We start from the raw sequence: 19562 nt of genomic DNA on the forward strand, positions 1-19562 counted from the left end.
TGTGTGGGGCCTGTGTTTCCACATCTCTTTGCCCAGGGACGACCATTGCAGAGTAGGGGAAACTGCTACCTTCCTCGCCCTCCCCATCTGTGTTGACTGACATAGGGTTACCAGACTATAGTCTTTGTGCTAAATTCATTTTGGAGTCCAGAGTGTAGGGATCCTAAGAACTTAGGAAATTGTCTAGCCTGGTGTCTCTTGGCTTTTAGAATCCATATCTATGTGAGATAAGTGGGAAAATCCAACACCCTTCCTGTTGGGAAAGCATCTTTGACTTCAGGGACATGCATTGTATTCTTGCCATCCAAAAAAAGCTTTTCTGACTGCTTTCTGCCACCCTGCTTCTAAACCCAGGACTTCATTTTCAGTTCTGAGAATAAAAAGATGAATGTATAAATGGTGCAAGACTCCTTACCCTCCGTTTAACATAGTCTGTTTTCAGATCGATGAGCAGCCAGGGGTGGGTTTGAAGTCAAGGCATGAGAAACTGGGATATGGGAAACTGCCTGGTTCCTCTTACTCCAGTCTGCATTTTCTCCCATAATCACCATGCTTCTCTGCAGAGTAGGTCCATGAAATGTGAGGGAGAGGTTTACTGTCAAAAGAACTCATAGGTGAGAATCAAACCCAGATCTTTCTTTTGTCAAAGCCCAAGGCTACACTGGACCTCCGAGTTTCTTGGTTCCTTTTCCCAATGGGCCATCAATTTCCAAACTAAGGTCACTTAGACAATATATCATTGTTAACCGAATTTAGTCTGGATGTTTTTCTTATATGTAAAGGATATGAGGATGCAGAGAACAGAGATTAGCCCAGGAAGTGGGCAAGGGTCCTCCTAGAGCACTAGAGACATTCCAGGTCTGTTGTGTAGCAGTGTGAGAACAGGGAAATGGCCCAGCTCTGGAGACTAGCAGGCAAAGCTGGGGTCAAGCCATGCTCAATGGTTGACCTTAGCCTGAGTTCCTTTGCTGGTAAAATGGGCTTTGCAGGTTGATGGGGTGACCAAGGACTGTGATACTCATCAGCTTTGGCACTTAGAGTGTAAGGCAGGAAGCCCACCTAGGCAGTGTTGATGACAATTTCCCTTCAATCTGTAGCTTTACTCAGAATGAGATGTCTCAGGTAGTCTAATGTACCCTTCATCCCAAGTTCTCACATTGAGCATCTTGTCTGGTTCTTTGGGCAAGTCCATTTGTGAGGTTTTGACAGAATCGAGGAGAACAAGGGTGGGGGCTGGGATTGTGGCTCAGTGGTAGAGTGCTCGCCTAGCATGCACGAGGCTCTGGGTTCAATATTGTGTATACCTAAAACAAACAAATAAGTAAATATTTTTAAAAAAGAGAGAAAAAAAGGAGAACAAAGGATCATGTCTAGTTCTAAAACTATAATCCATTCTGGAGTAAGTGGCTCAAGTCAGTCTTTGAATCCCTGTTGGATGTGTCTGGCTGGGAACACCCTTTGAGAGACCTCCCTTTAGCACATTGTGGCTGTGCCTTGGTTTTTCAGGTAGCATTTAATTTCACATAGGCACAGCTTTATCTAACCACAGTGTGGGTTGGGTGACAGTCTTTTGTAGTCACAGATCCAGCATGTCAATTTTAAATTGTCCTGCCAAGATGATTTAATTTTCATCTTTTAAAATTGAAATATAGCAAGAATAGTGAAAGGTAAACCACATAAATTAAGAAACAGAACATGGGGCTGGGGTTGTGGCTCAAGCGGTAGCGTGCTCGCCTGGCATGCGTGCTGCCCGGGTTCGATCCTCAGCACCACATACCAACAAAGATGTTGTGTCCACCGAGAACTAAAAAATAAATATTAAGAAAAAAAGAAACAGAACATTGCTGGCACTCCTGAAGTGCCCCCCTTGTGCCCACTTCCAAGGGTAATCACTTTCTTATCTCCTTCCCTTCCTCTTGCACCACCATTCTCACCTTTACTCTTGGACTAAGGATTGAACCCAGGGCATTCTAGCACTGAGCTACTGAGCTATATCCCAAGGTGGGGAGTGCCCCCCCCCACCTCTGCGCCTTTTGAGACAGGGGTCTCACTGAGTTCCCAGTCTGGCCTTGAACTTGGAATCCTTCAATCCCAGCCTCCCAAGTCACTTTGATTGTAAGCATATGCCATCATGTCCAGCTGGTAATCACTTTCTTGTGATTACTCCCAACAGCATAGATTAGTTTTTTTTCTACTTTTGTAGGATTTGTATAGTATATGCCCTCGCTTTCTTTCAGCATTGTCTTTGTGAGATTTACTTGTGTTGTTGTATGTAGCAGTGATTCATTTTTAGTGCTTTGTAGTACAGTTGGTCTTTTGTGGGTTCTGTATCCACAGAGTCAGCCAACCTCAGATCAAATATTTGGGCAGGGATTAGGGGTGTAGCTTAGTGGTATAGTGCTTTCCTATCATGCACAAGGCCTTGAGTTCAGTGCTCAACACCAGTATTGCATTGAGACATATAGACTTCTTTTCTTGTGGTTATTTTCTAAACAATGCAGTGTAACTATTTTACATTTACATAGTATTTAAACTGTATTAAGTATTAAAATGTTCTAGAGATGATTTAAAGTGTGTGTGTGTGTGTGTGTGTGTGTGTGTGTGTGTGTGTGTATGTATGCATGCATAGGTTCTATGCAGATACTAATATATCATTTATATAAGAGACTTGATGGGCTGGGGTTGTGGCTCAGTGGTAGAGCATGTGTGAGGCACTGGGTTTGATTCTCAGCACTGCATAGAAATAAATGAATAAAATAAAGGTCCATCAACAACTAATATATATATAGAGATTTGAACAACTTCAGATTTTGTTATCCATAGGGAGTTCTGAAACCAGTCCCCTCTACCAATACCAAGGGTTGCCTGTTTCTTTTCTAGAATTTCTTTTTGGTTCTTTTTCAAAATTATGCCTTAAAAAAAAAAAGCTGTCTTACTCTACCATCTTCTGACCCAATTTGGGTATTTTAAAGGTTAGAGATGGAAAGGTTTCTAGGAGGGAATTTCCCTTTTCTTTAAGAAATTAGCTAGTGAATTGAAGTTGCTAAAGAGGTGTAGATATATATTTATGTGTGTATTCATATATTTGTGCATACATACATATATATATGCATGTTTGTATGTATAGAGGGATGATTTGGAGCATGCAGAGGCAGATAAAATGATGGGATCAATGGCTGTGTTGTTTTCCCTGACTCCTGTCTAACTTGGTCGTTTGCTCTTCTTTTTGTAGTACTAGGGATTGTTGAACCCTGGGTTTTGTGTGTGTGTTGGGCAAGTACTCTACCACCAACCCAGACATATACCCAGCCTTTTTTGATGGGGGTGGGGAGTACTGGGATTGAACCCAGGGGCACTGTACTACTGAGCTACAACCAGCCATTTTTAGTTTTTATTTTGAGACAGCTGAGGTAATGTAGTAAGATCCTCAAACTTGTGATCCTCCTGCCTCAGCGCCCGCAGAGCTGGGATTACAGTAGGTGTGTACCACCACACCTGGCTAATTTAATAGTTTTTTCAACTTAAGCTCCTAACATATGTTTTGTATTTGAAATTAATTGGAGGACAACTTTCAGTTTTGAGCAAGGAGATCATCAAATCCTCTTTCCAAAACATACAGTGATAAAGCAAATCGGAAGTGACAAAACCAAAACAAAATCACTTCAGCACTCTGGAAATTAGCCAGAGGCATATAACAGTCTGAAAGTGTTTATATTTAAAAAACAAAACAAACAAACAAACAAACAAAATCCTGCTAAATTCTGGGTGAGAACTGTGAGATTCTATGGCAATTGCCAGGGACTATATTCCTATACTTTCTCCTTGCTACTTGATGAGGAAGTTTTGCCCAGCCCATGCCGGTTGAGGACCAGTAGCTTTTCTGAAGATGTGAAAATGGGAAATTGTTCAGTTTGGAGTGGAGAACAGCATCCCTGCCTCCTGCCCATTGTTCTTGTTGGTCAAAGTGACAGTCTTGGAGATGGGTAAATGATGAGGTCAATGAGTCTGTTAGCCAGGTTTGGTTATGTTTAGAGTAAGACAAAAAAAAAAAAAACTATTTGAAAAGTAATGGCTGAAAACATATTTGAGGAGGAATTTGTTGAGGAGGAAGCTCAACAAATCCTGAGTGGCAAAAATAGAGAGATTTATACAAGAACACATCATTGTGGAACTGTTAAAAGTCAAAAAAGAAAAGAAAATCTTGAAAATAACAGGAAAAAAACCCAGTTATCACATACAGGGGAACATTGCTGTGATTAATAGCTGACTTCTAACTAGTGACAGTGGAACTAAAAGGGAGTTGAATGACATTCAAAGTATTTAAAAGAAAATTGTCAACCCAGAATTTTTGTTTTCGGTACTGGGAATTGAATCCAGGGACACTTTCCACAGAGCTGCATCCCAGTCCCTTTTTGTTTTGTTTTGGTTTAATTTTTTATTTTGAGACATGGTCTCACTAAATTGCTAAGGCTGATCTTGAACTTGAAATCCTCCTGTCTCAGCCTCTAGTTACTGGGATTTATAGGCGTGAGCCCCCATGCCTGACTTGCAACCCAGACTTTGGGGGCATGGCAAGGGAAGGGTGCTGGGAATTTAACCCAGGGGCACTCAAAACCTGAGTCACATCCCCAATCCTTTTTTACTTTTATTTTGAGACAGGCCTCACTAAATTGCTAAGGCTGGTTTCAAACTTGCAATTCTTTGATCTCAGCCTCCTGACTTTCCCGGATTACAAGCATGCGCCACCACACCTAGACTTTTATATCCAGCAAAACTGTCAGAAATAGGTGACTAAAACATTGTCAAATAAACAAAGATTGAGAAGAAATTGTTGCTGGCACCTTTGCCAGTTCTTTAGGCTGAAGAGAAATGACATGTTGACAACTTGTCTACAGGAAGAAAACTTGTCTACAGGAAGAAAAAGAGCACTGGAAATAGTAAATGTGTGGGTTAATGGAAAAGCCTTACGATTTGAACACTTTAAAAACTGACCAAAGGGCCTATACAGTTTCCTGTTGCGTTTGTGTGTGTGTGTGTGTGTGTGTAATAATGGTACAATAAAAAGGGAATAAAATTAAGCAGTATTACAGCAAAATTTCTATATTTCACTAGAATCAAGCTAATATTAATCTTAAATAGATTGTGACTAATTAAAATGCTGTTGCAGTCACTGAAGCAACTATTACGAATAACTCTAAAATATAGTTGAAAAATAACAGAAAAATTAAGGTGATAAACTAAAAATAATTTTTAAAGTTTCATGTTTTTTTAAAAATATGTATATATATTTTAGTTGTTGATAGACCTTTATTTTATTTATTTATATGTGGTGCTGAGAATTGAACCCAGTGACTCACACATGCAAGGCTCTACCACTGAGCCCCAACCCTAGCCTTATATTTTTATAGATACATCATTATTATATGTAGTAGTGGAATTTGTGGTTACATTTTTGTATATGTACAGCTTGTGTGTGTGTGTGTATGTGTGTGTTGTGTGTATACACACATACATATACACACAATATAATTTGGTCAGTTTCATTGCCTAGTACCTCTCCTTTCCCTTCTCTCTTCCCTCCTTCTGAGTTCCTTTCCACTCTTCTCCTGTTCTCTTTTCTGTTTTCATCAGATCCTCCAAGCCCCGCCACGTTTTTCCTTTTTTCTCTCTAGTTTCCACATATGAGAGACAACATATAACTTTTGATTTTCTGAGTTTATTTTACTTAATACTTGAGTTCCATCCTTTTTTCTGCAAAATTACATAATTTCATTATCATTTATGTCTGATTCCATTGAGATAATATATCATATTTTATTTATCCACTCATCTGTTGACAGACTCCTAGGCTGATGCAGTTTGGCTATTGTTAATTGTGCTGCCAAGAAGATGGGTATTATATATTATTATAGTATGCTGACTTTAATTTTTTTAGAAAAAATGTTAAGGAATGATATAATTGGGTCATATGGTGGTTCTAGTCCTAGTATTTTTGAGGAACCTCCATACTGACTGCCATGATGTTTATACTTAGCAGCTCACCAACAGTTACATTAAAAATATTTTACACAAAAGGAGTTTACTGAGAAATGGGGGAGAGGGGGGAGGCAGAAAACAAAAAAAAACAACTAGCAAAATGACAAGTGTAAACCCAGCCATATCAATAATTCAGTAAATATTAATGGTTTAAATATCCCAATTGAAAGACGGGGATTGTCATACTGGATAGAAAAGCAAGATCCTGCTTAATTATAAGGGACACCCCTTAGTTTCAAGGATAATTGTAAAAGGATGGGAAGAGATATACCACAATCAATGATTTATAGAGCAACTAAACAAAGTCAGTAGTTTTATAGAGGACTCAAAGAGCATTGCCAACCCATTTGGCCTGACTGACATCTGTAGAATGCAGGATACATCTTCTAAAGTACACACAGAATTTCTTCCAGGATATACCATACTTAGGCCGTGAAACTGTCTCAAGGATAGGTATAATAGAAGACAAATAATAACAAGTGTTGACAAGGATATATAGAAACTGAAACTCATATACTGCTAGCAGGAATATAAAATAGAACGAGTAGGCATTTTCTGACCAAGCTAGACACAAAACTCTAAAACTTACTGTGTGGTTAGCAGTCTACCCACAGAAATTAAAACACACCCACACATCAGAACCCATACTCATTGATGTCCATAGCAGCATGCTTTATAATGGTCCCAAAGGGGAAACAACCCAAATTTCAGTGGGTTAAATAAAAGTGCTACATTCATATAATAGGTTACTATTCAGTATTAAAAAGGAGGAACTAAGCTGTGTGCACATCTAAAATCCCAGCTACTTGGAAGACTGAGGCAGGAGGATTTGAGAAGTTTGGAGCCAGGTTGGACAATGTAGCAAGATCCTGCTCAAAGTTTTAAAAATAAAAGGTCTGGGATGCTCAATGATATAGCCCCTGGATTCAATCCTCAGTACTGGGGGGAAAAAAAAAGGATTTAAGACAGACCCACAGTGATTTACTACATAATCCTTAATTTCACTTGTAGGATGTGTCCAAAAAAGAAGGATCAGAGCTGGCCATGAGCTCAGTGGAGAGTACAGAGGACCTGGGTTCCACCCCCAACATCCCCCCTCCAACCCAATACACACAGATAAATGCAAGCATGCTCATGTATGTCACACAGGAGCAAATTTATTGGAGATAAGTGATGGAAAATGATTAGTGGTTGCCCAGGGCAAGTGTAGGGATTGCAGAGCAACACAAGGGAACTTTTTGAATGGTGCACGTTGTCTGAAATTGGATTGTGGTGATGGCTGTATAACTGTATACTCTTACTAAAAGTAATGAACAGGATTTGGTGTGGCACAGTCATGTATTTGTATGGGCATCTTTTATACTTGCATTAATATCTGACTCCCATTCCAAAAGCAAAAACAAATCTGAAAGCCAAGTTATATTACAACTACCTGCTGTCTAGAATGTGGGATTGTGTGGAAAACCTCTTTTCATTCTGTGCAGAAATGGGGACAGCCAGAAAAAGTATGCATCACTTAACTTCCAAAATGACGCCAAGGGCTGTAGGTAGAATTCTTGTTGAGTAAATGATCTTTTACACTAGCTGCTCTGGAAGGAATGTTAAAGGTAGTAATAGAATGGTCTGTTTCTGCAAGGAGGTTTTATATTAGTCAGTTCTTCACTTCTGCAATAAAAATACCTGAAGTTTAATCAGCTTAAAAAGAATATAAAGATTTATTTTGAGCACTGTTTAAGCTTGTGGAAAGGTAGCACATTTTTGTGGGAGTGTGTGGTAGAGGAAGCTGTTCACCTTGTGGAAATTAGAAAGCGAAGAGAGAAAAAGACTGGAGTCCCAGAGTCTTCTTCAGAGTATGCCCCCAGTGACCTAAACCTTCCCACCAGGCCTCACCTCTTAAAGGCTCCACCACTTTCCATTAATACCATGGCCTGAGCACCAAACCTGTATCATGTGATCTTTGGGAGGACACTTACCCAACAACAGAGGTACTGGTGCAGCTCTAGACCATAAGTTCTGATAGATGCATGCCCTCGAGTAATCCAAACCCTAATCAAGGTAGAGAACCTTATCACCCAGAATATTCCCTGAGGAGAGCCCTTCATGTACTTCCTGCCTCCCTGTCTCAGTGTACTTCCTCATGCTAGACTATTCTTGCCTCTTCAAAGACTTCCTAGAAAAGAACTCACACAGTATGTGCTCCTTAGGATCTGACTTCCCTCACTGCTAGTGTTCTGGGATTGTTTTACCCCTGGTGTGTGTATGGTGTGCTGCTGAGCAACACGCATGGTGCATCCTTTCCTCTCTTAATAGCCACCTGCATGGTCTCTGGCTTGTGGCTGGTTTGAGTCCTGCTGCTGTGTGTGACCTTTCAGATATTGCCATGTGGATGATTAGCTTTACTCTTTTTTAAAAAAACTTTTTTTTTCAATTAAAAAATATATAGCTGTAAATGGACAGTGTGCCTTTGTTTTATTTGTTCATTTTTATATGGTGCTAATGATCAAACCCAGTGCCTCACATGTGCCAGGCAAATGCTCTGCCATTGGCTACAGCTTTTCTCTTAATATACACCAATCTGACAAGTAGATTGTAGGGTCAAAGGGTTGCTGTGTATTTAGTTGTGTTAAACTGCTAGATTTTTACCACAAAATGCCTGAACTGTTTTATACTCATGGGTGTGATGACCTGGATGCTTTATCCTCTTTAGGTGTTGTCAGTATTTACAATTTTAGCCACTGGTCCCCAGAGAAGTGAGAGTCCAGGCTCTGACCAATAAGTATTATCATGTCCTTAGTTCTGTCTCCCTTTTTTCTCTCATGGGTGCACAAGGCCAGATCTGTGGTGGGAAGAGATGAATGACTGCCCAATGTGTTTGTCACAAAGCTGAAACTCATCTGGTCATGGCTGTACTGGCTGCCAGTGTGTGGGGGTAGGTGGGAGTCCTCACCAGTAACATGCAGACCTGAATCTCTGTCCCCTGCTCTCACGACCGTGTCCCACCACAGCTGTGCATGGCCCGCCAGCCAGCTGTCTGCTGGAATGCGTGCTTGAGCAAGATGGATGAATGTGGCCCAGCTGTCAGGATGATGGTTTGGGACAGGGCTGGGTTCTCACATAGTAAGGGAACATGTGGTATATGGCCTCTCGCTATAGCTCTCCTATAGCCTTCCTTGACCCCTGTCATTGTACAAGAGCTTTAGATGTCCTACAATAAGAAACCTACTTCCCCTACATGTTGCAGTCTGGAGGTTGGGAATCCTCTGATGTTCTGAGCTTCTCTGGGCCCCAAACTCAGCAGCCCTCTCCCCTGCCACTGTTCTAGCCCCTCCCCAGCACCTGTTGGAGGCTAGCTGCTGCCTTTCACTTTTAATTCTGCCTGCTGCTCTGCAACTTCCCAGTAGAGGCTGGGTGGCCCCCAGGGAGAGGCTCCTTCAGCTCCACCTAGAAATCCACAGCCTGCCTGAGTTTCTTAGCTGTTCAGCTCTTGGGAACTGAGAGGTACGTTCCCTTGGAAATCGGTTCTGGGTTCTGTGCTCCCTTCCTGCCATTGGTTGTTGCCACCTGTCCAGGGCTTTTTGCTTCTGTCTTTGCCTTGCCCCTTCCCTGTGGGCCCCTTATCCCATTTCTGTCTTTCTATCCATTTCCTTTATCCCACACCTTTGATGGAGATTTGAAATCACTGAAATCTAAGAAATACACGGATACTTTAAAAATCATTAGATTATTTTGAGGCATGAGGATGACAGACTCATGGTGCCCTATTTCTTAAGTCCCCAAAGTGACTCAGCTCACATGATAGAGGTGGATAGCATATCCACCTCCGTCCACATACCAAACCTCAGACTCTTCCTTAGCATTACCCTACCTTAAAATGACTGACAGAATTCTATCTCTGCTCTTGTGCTTCTTGACATCTCCCTTCCAGCACACATTTCTGCTGGTGCTTTGTTGCATGCCCACAGGCTCCTTTTCCTGTAACTAATGCTTCAGACACTATGGCGGGTAATTTAAATCTAATTTGTGGTGTCCCAGGAGGAAGGCCAGCTTCTACCATGCTAGTTAAGACTAGGTTCACATAGGTTGCTTTTAGTTTATAGCCAGTTGTTTGTTTGTTTTTGGTACCAGGGATTGAACTCAGGGGTATTCAACCCCCGAGCCACATCACCAGCCCTATTTTATATTTATTTAGAGACAGGGTCTCACTGAGTTGCTTACTGCCTCTCTGTTGCTGAGGCTGGCTTTGAACTCTCAATCCTCCTGCCTCAGCCTCCCAAGCCACTACAATCATAGGCATGCACCACCATGCCCGGTAGTTTTATAGCCACTTTGTATCCTGAGTGCTCCCTAGGCCCAAGGGAGCCCTTCATATCTCCCTCATTGCACCCTGATCTGGTGAAGAGGAAGAATGAAGGGAGTAAGAAGTACCAGAATGCAGGAGCCTGTGTGTATAGAACAGATAGAAACAGAGTGGATATTTGGGACTTTACTAGGGCATGTGTGACCCAGGATGGTGGTGGTGATGGGGAGAGCAGGAATCATACCTGGAAGTATTTCCCCACTTTTCTGAAAGAGCTCTGGGAAGAAAAGAAAAGCCTACCTGATGGGGCTGGAGCTGTGGCTCAGTGGTAGACCACTGGTCTTGCCTGTATGAGACCCTGGGTTCGATCTTCAGCACCACATAAATAAAATAAAAACGTATTATGTCCACCTACAACTAAAAAATTGTTACTGATTGGAAAGAGTTCTTGTTTTTCTTCTCAAAGTAAGCACACAAATTATAACAGTAATTTGAGTCTGAGGGGACAGCTGGTAGTAGAAAAAGAACATGAGTGTCTGGCAATTTTGATACAATGTGTACTGATTGACTTGTGGCCTGAGCTGGTTCACCCCTCCCCTCTGAGTCCCACTCTCATTGTAGAGTGAGATTTGTCATAATGCTGATGAGAAGAACCTTGGAAACTCAAGAGTATCTGAAAATAAAAGAACAGGGGACAGGCCCCAAGGGAGGAAGGCACACAACCAGGCCCAACCATCTGCCTTTGGAGACACTGAGTTCCCTGTGGCCATGGCTCTGCAGGTGCCATGGTGACATGGAAGGGCCCTGTGCTCCCTCGGGAGCAGGAGACAGGGAGATAGTGTCTGATGGGTGGAGAGACGGGTGATATACCACACATTGTTCTGTGCCCCTTCCTCATGTTCCAAGTCATAGGGCTGCTTGTTTTTGGAAGTAAATCTTAAAAATAGCTGTGATGTAATAACCAAATTGAAAAGCTTCAGGTATTAGTGGAACTGAAACCTTGTTGACAAGGCAGAATTACTCAATGCAGGGACTCTGAAAACTTTCAAAAACAACTTGAACACAAGGGAGCTTTCTTTTTTTAAGAGAGAGAGAGAATCTTTTATTTTTTTAGTTTTCGGTGGATGCAACATCTTTATTTTATTTGTATGTGGTGCTGAGGATCGAACCCAGCGCCCCGCACATGCCTGGCGAGCGCGCTACTGCTTGAGCCACATCCCCAGCCCACAGGGGAGTTTTCTAGAGAGAACTGTCAGCTCAGGGACTCATCTTTACCTCCCTTCAGGAGGACCTGGAGTGTCTTGTTGATAACATGGAATTGAATGGTCCAGGTAATATACTCAAGGGAGCACATAGCCTAGAAATAAGGTTGCACAGGGGTCAGGGTCAGAAGGTACACAGTGCTAAAAGCAGATGCCAGAAAGGTAGGCTGGGTTGGATTGTTGGAAGCTGGGAAGGGCAAGTCATGGAGCTGTGACTGGGTGTTGGGTTTGGTTGTCCCCCTCTGAAGACAGGAGAGATGATGTTCTGGACCTGTGTCGAGCCCAGTAGGCTAGGATACTTTAATGAGAGAGTAAAGACAGACATGCTGGACAATATAGGACATTCCAAGGCCAGGGTAGTGGTGATCTGGGAGCAGTGGGATGTGAGATACAGGGTAGTATCCCAATGTTTGAAGCCTAAGGAAACCCTGACCTTCCCATTCTTGACCTCCCAATCTGTAGGCACACAGTGTCCAGGTCACCCTGGGCTGTGCCAGGTTTTTTCTGAATAGGTTTTTTTTAATACTCTGTAGGGGCTGTATAGTAGGTATAAGGGTCCGACAATATTACAGTTACTAATTTTTTAAATTTGAAAAAATTTTGTAGGTAACGGGAATTAACCCAAGGGCACTTAACCACTGAGTTACATCCCCAGCCTTCTTTTATATTTTATTTAGAGACGGGGCCTCACTGAGTTGCTTAGGGCCTTACTAAGTAGCCAAAAGTGGCTTTGAACTTGAGATACTCTTGCCTCAGCCTCCTAACCCTGCTGGGATTACAGATGGGTGCCACTGTGCCCAGCAGGGTTGCTAATTTGGGTGGCATCTGATTGAATAGATTTTGCAAGGAAACTGTCATATCTGTGGGGTGAGCCCTATTGAACTTTTAGTAAGTCTTGCTTTTCAAAGTGCAACTTTGGCAGCAGGAAAAAAAAATTTACATGAGCCATGATACATCAGGATGTGTCATGGCTAGACCATGGAGCCAGATGAGGCTGAGTGGGTTCCCATGACAGTAATCTCTTTGCTTGAAGCACTGTGGCCCCTTTTCCATCTCTGGGCTCCTTTAGATTTGCGGGATATATCTATGACATTTACCTTGTTAGAAATTTTAAAGATTCTTATTCAACTAAAAATGACAATAATAAGCCTATGAATACTAGCGCGAATAAAATTTTTTTGATGCTCCTCTACTTACGATGGGTTAAATACCAGTAAACTCATCGTAATTTGAAAATATCACAAGTTGAAAATGCACAGAATCTGCCTGACCTCCTGAACACCTTAACACCATGCTGTAGTGTCGCTGCTGCTTTTCACAATTGCCTGGCTGGCTTGGAGCTACGATCACTGCCTCTGCCCAGCATCAGACAAGAGCATCATACTGTGTATTGTTAGCCCAGGAAAAGATCCAAATTCAATATTCCAAATACAATTTCTACTGAATGCATATTGATTCCTCACTATCATAAATTTTAAAAATCATCAGTAAAACCATCATAAATTGGTGACTGCATTTTGCAAATCTCTTGAATACTTGGCTTAATAAGAAGACCACTATTAGATCCTCCTCTCTGCTTTTGCATTTAGTGATATGCTCTTAGAGTTGAAGCATGTGGTGGGGAAATACAAATAGCTCATAGAGAAGCAGTCAGAACAGAGGAGCTTTCCAGTTATCATTTTGGAAAATTGTGCATTTCCCCCCCACTTTGTGAAACCAAAACAAAAGTGGCTGTTCTCTACCAGTTAGTTGCATCTTAGACTCTGAGACTTCATTGGTGAGCTTTTTATACTTGCTTATATTAAAATCCATTGGACTCTTTTGCATTTTGAACAGAAAAATATTTTTAAAAATAAACTTTTAAAAACTGCAGGCACATGCACCATGCCAGGCTAATGTGGTTAATTTTATGTTGTGTGAATTTCATTTTAATCAAAAGAAACTAACTAGTAGGGGAATTAACTGAAATGGAGACTTCAAAAAATTTTATTTAAAAATTATTTGATGAAAAAAAGCAGTTCCTAGTTAGAATCTAAATCAATAAAAATCAAAGTCTCATAAGCAAATAAATAAATAAATAAATAAAATTTTAAAAAATAAAATAAAAATTTTTAGAATAGTTTGATTCACAGAAAAGTTGCAAAGATCATTCTTGTCCACCTCACCCTAGTTTCCCCACTATTAACAGATTTCTGTAAAACGTTTGTCAGAAGTAGTGAATCAATATGCATAGACTGTTAATAACTAAGTTCACATTTTATTCTGGTTTCCTTAGTTTTTCCCTAATATCCTTTTTCTGTCCCAGGATCCCATGACATTTTAGTCCTTATAGTCCTTATATCTCCTAAGTTTCCTCTGGCCTGAGACAGCTTGTCAAACTTTTCTTTATTAATGATGATCTTGACAGTGTTGACAAGTGTTGGTCAGGTTTTCTGTCTGTATCCCTCCATTAGAACGATGTTTTTCTCACAGTTTGACTTAGATAGGGAGAAAGACCACAAGGGTAAAGTTTCCTTCTCATCACATCATAGCTAAGGTGCATACTGTCAATATGACTTAGTTTATGGAGTTACACAAATGATTCAGAAACACATTTCATCGTTGTATCACAATCAGATCTCTATATATCACCACTGTTCAGTTGGGAAGGTGTTAACTCATGGTGAATAGTAAATATTAGTTTTCCAAAATTTTAAATTTTGCCTATTAAAAGCTTGGACTTGATCACTCACTGACCTCTAGGATTTTTTTTGTGAAGTGACAGGCTTTGTCTTGAACAAAGTCTGAATTTCCTTGGTGTATCTGTCAGTCTTTCCTTCAAGTAGCACAAATGCTGACACATGTTTTTTTCGGGGTACTATCCTAATTCAACATGCAAAAGGAGTGCTTCATCTTATCACCCTTTGTTCCAGAACATTGAAAAGTTGTATACTCAGTTTGAAATTTAATCACATTTCATGATAACCTATTCATGGCATCCTATCTGTAAATGAAGAAACTAAGCCCTTTTTGTGGTTTGATGACTGGGCCACAGCCCTTCAAAGCTGCAGAGGTGCATTTAGCTCTTTGGTGGTCCTCACAGGCATCATCTGTTGGGGATGGGCACAGTTGACCTGGGGCCAGGAGGACACGTTGGAATTTGCCAGATGCTAGTGAGGATTCAGCAACTGTAAACCCTGAAGTCTGAAAGGATGTGAGCACTTTCCATGTGCTGCTAAAGTTTGTGGTCATTGCAAGCTGGAAAGTAAAGCTTGTTTCTTGTTTGTGGTTTTCATTTGTATACAGGTAAATTCGTTCTTGCTTTTTGTTGATGAGCGAGCTGATCTCTCTCCCAAGAGATGTGATTCTGTTCATTTTCTATAGGAGTCCATCCTCTGCTCTGCTTGGGGAGTTTCACCATGTGCCTCATTAGAGGAATTCCATGGCCTGCACATGTGCAGGCACCAGAGACAGGAGGGATGCTGGTGATATTCCAGTTGCTGTCTCATCCTCCTGTTTGTCCTTCATGCTCCTTGAGCTCAGGCCCTCTGAGAACCTAGATTCCTGAGTGCCATGACCCTATCCTCTTGTTTCTGTTTCTGAGAGTCCCCTGATCCTTTCTGGGGGCAAGTGGACTCTGGGGCCCTGGGAAAGAACCAGGCATTCCCTTATGGTAAGCACTGCTATAGCTATGGCTGAACAAGTTCCTGGTCAGGTTGGAGGCCCACATCCCTGTTCCATATTACCTCCAGGACATAGCACGCAAATGTTGCCAGCTACTAAGATTCTTCAAATATAAATAAAGATTAGCTTTTAACCGGTTCCCAAAATGGTACTTGGTAACCTGAAAAAATGGCTATCAGAGCCAAACATTCACATGGGACCCCCTTCTGTCAAATCCTGCATCTCCTTTTTTTTTTTTTTTTTTTTTTTAGAGAGAGAATTTTTTAATATTTATTTTTTAATTTTCTGCGGACACAACATCTTTATTTGTATGTGGTACTGAGGATCAAACCCAACGCCGCGCGGATGCCAGGCTAGCACGTTATCCCCAGCCCCTGCATCTCCATTTTTGAGGGCCCATCACAGTGAAGGGTGTATATGGCAGCCCAATCTCTAGTGTGAGCCCAAGATACTTTTAAATCCCATCCCTTTGACCTTGAACAATCCCTGAGCCTTCAGAGCCACTTCCTTACCTGTTCACTGGGGGGTGATTGTGGAGCTGTTGAAGATTACAGAAAAAAAAAGGGTACATTTTGGTGGGTGGCTATCACAAAGGGTTAGCAGATGTTGTTGATGATTTTCTCATACATGACAGGATCAGCTAGGCACAGTGGCATATGACTGTAATCCTAGCAGCTCAGGAGGATCACAAGTTCAAATCTAGCCTCAGCAACTTAGTGAGGCCCTAAGCTACTTAGTGAGACCCTGTCTCAAAAATAAAAATTAAAAGGGCTGGGAATGGGGCTCAGTGGTTAAGTGCACCTGGGTTTAATTCCTGGTACTGCCCCTCTACCGTAATCAAGACAAATAAAAAAATACAGGATCACCTCTGTGATTGTGATCTTTTCTATCAAATGCTTCTTCCTGAATTTCTAAGCCAAACATGCTTAGAAATTTAGCCCTCCCTATTACACCATTTACTGGCAGTGTTATGCTACACTGGCCTCCTGGGGCAGATGGTAGGCTTTTGGAGCCTTCCTCTTGTCTCTATAGCCCTTAGCCAGAGTGTATGTCCCTAAAGTAGTTCCTGTTACAGTGAGCTTCTCTGGGCCTCCCTAGTATGGCCATTTGACTCCTGGGGGCCTGCTGCATTCCTGGAAGATGACCTTCCAGCACAAGCTGGGGTATACCTCCTGGCCTTGCTGATACTGAGAGCAGGCGCTTTATGGAACCCCTTAGGCCCAACTGGGGGGCCTGGGCCCATTTGCTGCTGCAGGGCTGCAGTTGGGGGTAGGAAGGGAACAGTGCTCACTCCCTCTCTCCTGAGATGTTCAGCCATAGCTATAGCAGTGCTTACCATAATGGAATCCCAGAGTGATAGTTGGACCTGAAGTCTCCAGGAAAAATGATGGCTGGGTTTCAAAAATCTCATCCCAGCTGTTTACCTCTATGGCCTCTGTGGCAAAGAAGCAAAATGTATTCTGACTCCCAGACCCCTACAGAGCAGATGCTGGGTTTTTCTCTTGACATCCCAGCCAAGAGGATCTCAGGTTACGGGGCTGGAGCTATGGTAATGGGTGCTAAGATGGAAGGCAAAGGAATTACAAAGGGGCCTGCGGCTGGTGAGAAGCAGGTAGACTCTGGGGCCCTGGGAAAGAACCAGGCATCATGTCCACTGCCTGTGTTCTCTTTCAGTCAAGATATTCTTTGGCTTTGGGTTGCAGCCTGTGTGCGTAGGTAGTAGAACTCCCCTTTTAATCACTTTGAGTGGCTCTGAAAGAAGGCCACCCTTTAGGAAAGGAGAATGGGCTTTTGTGGGGTTCCAGTGAACTGTCCCATGCCCAAGTGACTATGAAATAATTCACAATTGTGTGTTGACACACCCAGTGCGTGAGGTCCTGTCAAATGAGATTTGCCCAGTGGTAGGACTGACCTGGAGAACCAGTGGTGACTCTTCCCTTCTCTCCCCCCGCCCACCCTTTTCTTATAGGACTTTTCTAGAGTGCTTCTTGGGTGGTAGTGGGTAGTGAATGCAGCATATGGAATTTCTTTTTGGTTTTGACTCATATCTTTTTTTTTTTTTTTAAGAGAAGTTTTTAATTTTTAGTTTTCGGTGGACACAATATCTTTATTTTTATGTGGTGCTGAGGATCGAACCCAGCGCCCCATGCTTGCCAGGCGAGCGCATTACCACTTGAGCCACATCCCCAGCCCCCTCATTTCTTGCTCTAGGCAGTGCCTGACACCAAGATGCCTTCTGTCTTCCCCGTCTCTTTCATGGGACACATTTTTTTCATTGCATAGCTCTGGTCTTCTGCTCACCCTTCCCAGAGCTGTTCTGTGTCACCCCAGGTCTTGATCTGTTGGTCTCTTTGTGGCAATAACTTTAAAGTTCAGTGCGGTGGTGACTTGCTCAAACCTCTTTTCCTGCCTTCCCTCTCCCTGTTTTGTCTTAAGGTAGTGTCTAGAATGGTTGGTCTTTTGGGACAATCTGAAGGAGGAAGCAGAGTCCTGGGGATGTGGATCAGCTCGCCAGGGGTGGGCTGGGCTGGTAGCCCTATTAGCTTAGTGGTTTAAAGGAACAATGTTGACATACTACTATCTGTTCTGCTGGTTGGCTGATTCCACCCACCTGGGTACTGCTTGTTGGGCTGAGTGGCCTGGCCCATCTTTGTGCCTATTTCCATCTCTTTCCTTCAGCTGGCTTTGGGTGTACTATACCATATCCGTCTGGGGCAGTCAGATTTCCCCCAGAGCAGGTATTATGAAAGCCTACGCAGAAGCTACAGGCTTCAGTGACCTTGCCTTGAAAATTTTCAGTATAGCAGCTTCTGTACTCTAGTTCAGAGATCAAGCCATAAGGCCAGCCTAGGTCAATGAGGGGGACCGTAGGAGGCTTGTAAGTAAACCAACATGCTGCTCTCAGCCAGCACCTTCTGTCCTCCTCCATGGACCTCTGTGGAAATGGGCAGGGAGGCTTTGTCAAGGTTGACCTGAATATTAGGACTTTATTAATATCCTTCTAAGTGCCTAGACTCATAGGATAGAGGTTGGGCTTCAGAATCTGTTGCTTTAAAAGACATAATGATACAGAATTCAAAAATCCTATAAAATGGATTTGGACTTCCTTTAGCAACTCAGCATCTGTATGCATGTGGAAAGTAGCCTCCTACATGTGTGAGATTTTCAGTCCTACATGGGTTGCTGTATCCTTCCTGAACTCATAGGCCTCATCCTGGAACTCTTCTCCAGGGCCCTTGCTTGCCAGCACTGCCAGTCCTAGCTACCGCAGCACAACAGTAGGCCCAATCCCTGCCCTCAAGGCTGTCTGCTCTGGGCCAGGCTCACTTATTCTCCTTGAAAAGCTCTCTGGGCACCCACTTGCAAAGATTAGTAGGTTCTGTAGTCTCTGCCCAGGAAGGTCTGCAAGGAAGTCTGTTTGCTACCCTTGTCTCCCTAGCCTTGGGAATTCGGGACCCTAGGAAGCTCTCAGTTCTGATCCAGAAGATCACTCTGAGACTAGAAACTTCTCCTTGAGGGGCACTGTGGTTGGACTCTACTCCTTGAAATCTCCTGAGGCTTTTCAGGAGTCTGGTATTGCCACTGAGTTTTCAGGGCTGCCTACAGGCCTATCTGGCCCCCCTGAGACATGATCCTGCTGGCTCTACAGAGGCAGTACAGGACCTGATGTTAGGATGTTCCAGTCCTGCCTTGTGAGAACCCTGGAATGACTACACGCAGATACCTCCTTCTAGGTGGGAATGGACATGGCCACAAGAGATTTCTCTATCCTCTGCACTGGTAAAAGGGCTCCTGGGTAAGCATTTGCCCTCAGAGTGAACAGCCCTATTACTGTTGCCTCTTTTACAGGGAGGGGTACTGGTGATTTAATCCAGGGGAGCTATATTGCTGAGCTATGTTCCCAGCCCTTATTTTTTATTTTGAGAAGGGTGTCACTGAGTTGGAACAGTGTGGGACATAGGTTCTGGATTTGGTGGATAGGAACTTAGGGTACATGGGTGCTAGGATGAATCAGTGTGGCCTTGAGAGATGGTGTGAGCAGTTCTGCCTGTGTGGGAGAAAGACTAGAGGAATCCAAGGCAAGCATTTACAGAAGTGTACAACCTGAGCCAACCGTGGTGATGTGTGCCTGTAGTTCTCACTACTCTGGAGACAGGAGGATCACTTGAGGTCATCCTGGGCAACACAATGAGATTCTGTCACACCCTCCTCCAAAAAAAAATGTAGACTTTGATCAACCAGGCCCCAGATCACAAGGTTCTATGTTTTCCATCTGGAGAAGCCATACTTACCTGCTTCGTAAG

At 42.7% G+C, this 19562-nt stretch overlaps 1 protein-coding gene across 15 annotated transcripts in view; it reads left to right on the top strand.

Annotated features, from left to right (window-relative positions):
- Positions 1 to 19562, top strand: part of Gatad2a (GATA zinc finger domain containing 2A) — a 113608-nt gene that overhangs the window by 76760 nt on the left and 17286 nt on the right. The gene's annotated exons all lie outside the window — the stretch shown is intronic.

Source organism: Ictidomys tridecemlineatus, chromosome 2 (genome assembly GCF_052094955.1).
Source record: "Ictidomys tridecemlineatus isolate mIctTri1 chromosome 2, mIctTri1.hap1, whole genome shotgun sequence".
NCBI classification, from domain to species: domain Eukaryota; kingdom Metazoa; phylum Chordata; class Mammalia; order Rodentia; family Sciuridae; genus Ictidomys; species Ictidomys tridecemlineatus.